General features: G+C 39.3%; 1 pseudogene; it reads right to left on the minus strand.

Moving 5' to 3' along the window:
- LOC115421684 (CCR4-NOT transcription complex subunit 1-like) overlaps window positions 1-5310 on the minus strand; it is a 969367-nt pseudogene that overhangs the window by 318152 nt on the left and 645905 nt on the right.

The following is a 5310-nucleotide window of genomic DNA, read 5'->3' on the forward strand; positions in this document are numbered from 1 at the left end:
TCATGAGGAACGAGAATAAATGCTAGATCTAAAATGTACTCTATACTCTCAAATATCAAACAACTGTGATTTTTAGTGCAATTTCACGTGATATCCACCACAGTTTGCTTTCTCTCCACTGTCCTCAAAGCGTACACAGAGAGGGTCTGCAACAACAACGTTAACCTGGGACCATCGAATGCAGGAGGCTGCGTTCAGCTGGCTTTTAGAGGGAGCGGTAGATGAATGGATCTGATGCCTTGGTAGAACTACAGAACATGAGCACCACCTCCTCAAACTTCTATGTTTCATCATATTTTGATGAAGACTAAAGCTGCATTTCCACCAAAAATACCCAGAACTTCCAGAACCTGGTGTTTCCTTCCATACGGGGTGTGTCCGAAAAGTTCCAGGAGCGGCGTCACAAAAAATATATCACAGTTCCACACTCCAGGACGATTACCCTGAAGGGGAAAACTGGTAGTTTGTAGGTGAAATCTACCTTTTGTGATGCCAGACCTGGAACTTTTCGGACACACCTCGTACAGTTGAATGTAGTGTTAGTATAAAACCAACAGTTCCCTTCGATACGCGGACTGTGTTCTTTACTGTTGGTCCATCTGACACATGCAGCTCTATAGGAAACCCTAGTGATGTACCAATACCCATATTTAGATCAGACATCACTACACCCTGAGAAATAAAATGTTGGAATTTGTTGGATTTAGTTAAAAATGTTATGTAACTTGTTCCACGAAATATGGTTATTTAAATGTAAAAAGATGTTGCAGTTAATTGCAAAAATAACTTACTAATAAGTCCAAAGTAACTGTGTCAATAAATCTAAAGTAAGGTGTCACTTTAATGCTACAACTTAAGAATTACATTTTCTAATCAACAGTATTAGTTTGGTTTCACACACACTTTGTTGTAAATTTAGTGATGAAAGTCCGATTCTTTTAACTAACTTGATTCTTTCGATTTGTTCAGCTGTTGCGAATTGATTCCGAATCAATTCATTAATTTAAAAAAACCTCCTGCATTGATTCAGAATCAATTTGCAACAGATGGAGGATTCTGTTGGGTTTCTGTAAATTGGCTTAGAGTCTGGTCTCGACCAACTTAACATACAAAGTGTCATGAGATAACTTCTGTTATGATTTGGCGCTATATAAATAAAATTTGATTTGATAATGACACTATTTTCACTCTTGAGAAACAACTTGCCTTAGAGTCACCAAAGCGCCGTGTCATTACATCACATTATAGTCTGTACATGTGACCCAAAAACAAACACAAAACAAGCCTTTGTTAGTGACAGCTACAAAGGTGACGAATGCGGTTTTGAAAATACTACTGTTGTGAGGCCATGGGATGGAACTGAACATCATTTTATTGTGCAACGTACAAGAACAATAAAGACTATCTGATCTGATCTGAATCTTATCTTAATATTATCTTATCTTTATTTGATCTGATCTTATCTGCTCTTAGTGGTTGATGTATTAAGGCGGAGCCTACTTGAACATATGTGCTAAGGTTTCCATTAGCAGACTCCAGTTTAGTCCACACTTATGATCGTGCACAAAATTAAGTCTAATCTTGGAAAGTCCTTTGGAAATGTTTGTTACTTTTGTTTCTGTGTACAATGTAAGGACATATTCAATACTGACGCTGGGTTTTATTTTCATCTTCATAGGGCTACGACTGTGCAGACTAGGCCGACTGTTCTGTTTTTCTGTGACAGCAGTAACATGTTCACTTGGCTGACATCTGGTTCTTTGGTTGTCAAAAAAAAAAAAAAATCAGCAGAACTGGGAAAGTGAGTTTCGTAGGGAAAGTTCCTGGGGTGGAAACACAGCTAGAAGACAAAAGTACCCATGTCTGTAGCACAGCAACTAATGGAACCACATCTAGATGGAAAGCTACACTATGGAAAAGACCTCACTTATAAATAACACCAAAGCCGTAGAAAGCTCCAGTGTGGAAGTAAATCTGTCTCATCAGATTTTGAATTATAAAAGCCACTGAATTTCTAGCACTGAATTTTTTTGCACTGAAATTAAGTATCTGAATTTTTTCAGCATCACATGACCAACCTAACGTAACTTGACTGGCCGGCTGTCGGTTCGACTTGAGATAGAATCGATTGCTTATCCTTGGTGTCCCGGATGTGTGATCTGAATTTTTTGTGTCTGAATTTTTTAATTTTCTAAATTTATGAACACAGTAAAATTGAGACAAAAAATTCAGATACTTAATTTCAGTGTAAAAAAAATTCAGTACTAGAAATTCAATGGCTTTTATAATTAAAATTCCGATAAAACAGATTTACTTCTATACTACTGTGGTTAGAACATCACATGTCGGCTAGGTTCCTGTTAGCTAAAAGCTAACGCAGCCCCCTGCCTGAATTTCCAGCCCTACATTCGACAGAGCCGGTGGTCGGTTGGAAGGTCCGTTGACTGCATTCACTTGGGTCCGACTCAGCGGGCCAATCCCAATTCACCTTTTGGCCACTCCCCCTTGCCCCTCCCCCTTTAAACCCAGTTCTAAGGGGTAGTGGTGTAAATGGTCCAACCCTTCCAGACCTGTTCCGTCATCATCAGTCATCGATGTCACTATAAACAGATGTTCAAACTTTGTTTGGACAGAATTCTCCATGTGGTCAGCAGCTGGAACCGTCTCTGTTCCATCTTTTAGCGTCGATCAACTATAAACCGCAGAAATGACATCTGTGACACATTGAAACCACATTTAACGGACGATCACACGCTTCAGTAGTTTGTGTTTCAGTAAATCTGTCCATTTGTGTGTTTCTTTGGACTGTGTTTACCTCCATCTGACCCATGAGTGTAACTGAATTATGGGACATTTATCAGACCCCTGGGTTTGGAGGGTGGTCCTGGAACATCTACGTTTGGAGGGTCAAACCACAGAAGCGTATTGCATTCACACTAAAAAATATATTCAGCTCTGTTTTTCTGAACTAACGAGATAATTATCTTGTAAAAACAGCTGAATTTTTATTTTTTTCAGAAAACAGTCTCGTTAATCCGGAAAAACAGAGCCGAATTTATTTTTTAGTGTGAATGCAATACGCTTCTGTATCAAACAGCCCCTCCCCCTTTGACTCATCTAGAATCGGGACACCCCTACCCCTTCACGTGAACGCACAAAATAGAGGGGTAGGACTAAGGGGGAGGGGCCAAGGGTGAATTGGGGTTGGACCACCGTGCAGAGCAGACCCCGCCCCAGACCCCGCCTCAGACCCCCCAGGCTAACACGGTTGTGCAGTCCATGTGCCTATGGTGTGTTCCAGTCGGCTCTCCTACATTCCTATGGTCATCCATGTATTGCAGTTTGTGAGATCTCACAGTTCTGTACATTATTGCACAATTTAACTCTTATCCCCTGGAAGAAGATTTGGCACTAAGGTCACTTTTGTACTGTCGCCTGCAACCAGTGCTGGGCAGTAATCATCTACAGTTATTGGCATCGTCTTCAGTAATTCAAAGAAATAATCTGCATTCTTCCAAATAGGAACCGTTAACTCTATGACAGATTCAATTCAGATTCAATCCTCACCTCCCAAACATTGATTGAAACAGTCAAACATCAGGAAACCTTTCCACTCATAGGCTCCTTGGCATCTTTTGTACCATACTCTGAAAGGCAGTAGTGGATTCTGTCATCCTGCCGGTGTTTTAGGGTTCATGTGCTTTAGTGCTCAGTGTTAACATTAGGGCTGGAAGAAAATATCAGTTTGGCAATATATCGCAATATTTCATTTCACAATACTGTGTCGATATTAAAAAGGACTGTATCAATAGTTTCAAGTATTTATTCAAATAGTTCATTTTAATTTTTTTGTTTCTATTTTATTTATTATTATTCAACACTCTTTTATTCAATAATGTTCGTTCCTTTGTTTGGATTGAACTCATTTCCTGTTCTGATGTTAGTTGTGAACTAATAGAATCTGAACATTTGAACAGGATCTGAAACTGGAATGTCTGTAAAACAGAATTTCAGTTTGAACACAGGAACATTTGGTGATAGAACATTAGATCCTGTTGGGATCAAATAAAAATGTGTTTAGTATTTGTGCAGATTTCTGCTGGAATTCAATTCTTCAAGGAAATAATCATTTAAAAAAAAAGAAACTATCAAAAAAATCGCCTTTTTAACAGTATCATCATATGTCGTGATACATCATATCGTGATCCTAGTATTGTGATTTGTATGGTATCTCCAGATTCTTGCGGATACACAGCCCTAGAGTTAACATGCAGTCTGTGTTTCTAAATGACTAAAGCAGAATTGGACACATTCAGTCCCTTCAGCGACAGACGCTGTTTTCAGGTCAGTGTCCATCAGACGTGAAGAGCGAAGGACTGTCAAAAAAAACAAGAAATGAATGTCCTGCGGTCTAAACTAAATATAAATGGCGGTGACAGATTGTGCAAAAATGCAGTGGTGATTGTGTTTTTTTTCAAATGAGAAGTCTAATCTTCTAATATTTCCTAAAAACTTCACATTTAAATGGACAGAAGAGAAGTGGCTCCGTCTGTGGCTCCATGTGCAAAGGTGCATTAGAGGTGACATCCAACATGATGTCCTGCAAAAGCAACAGGCTGCTTCCAAATGGATTTAAAGTGGCTTGAATCCATAGTTTTTGGAACAGGAGCCTTTCAGATCAGCGTAAGCTAATACACCTCTGGATGAACACATTTCAAATGAGTGAATGTATGAGGAGCCTCCAGTTTTCTACATCCTTACACAGTCTTCAAGAAAAATAAAATAAATCACATAACTTGTAAAATATGCCACATTGTTCCAAAGATGCTTTTACACAGTGACCGTTTTGCCCCCCAAAATTTGCAGTTTAATACAAAAACAATGTTATGTTTAAGAATAAAATAATAAAAGAGTTTATTTATACACATCTGTAAAAGATTCTTTATAGGAAGAAAAGTCACTTTCACCAGCAGGAAGTCCCTCAAACAGAATAAAGTGCTAGAGCCGTGAACGCAGCGTGCGCGTCCAGCTGGCCTTAAAGTCAGAGTCTACATCCAATCTGATCAGAACACACTTGTTTTTTATTCAATCAAAACCTTAGACCAGCGTCTTTCTTTTCTGCAGGCGCTGGTCGTTCTCACACAGCTGGTAGATGATCGGTCCAGTGACACTCCACGGACCAGGAAGTAGAAGCTCAGTTCAGAAAGAAAAACAACTCTTACTTATTTTCTGACGGTTGTTTTTGCTGCTGTTTCCTTTGTAGGACTGTGGACGTGCAGACACATGGAGGAAAAACAGCCTGGCAGGACC

Source organism: Sphaeramia orbicularis, chromosome 6 (genome assembly GCF_902148855.1).
Source record: "Sphaeramia orbicularis chromosome 6, fSphaOr1.1, whole genome shotgun sequence".
Classification (NCBI taxonomy): domain Eukaryota; kingdom Metazoa; phylum Chordata; class Actinopteri; order Kurtiformes; family Apogonidae; genus Sphaeramia; species Sphaeramia orbicularis.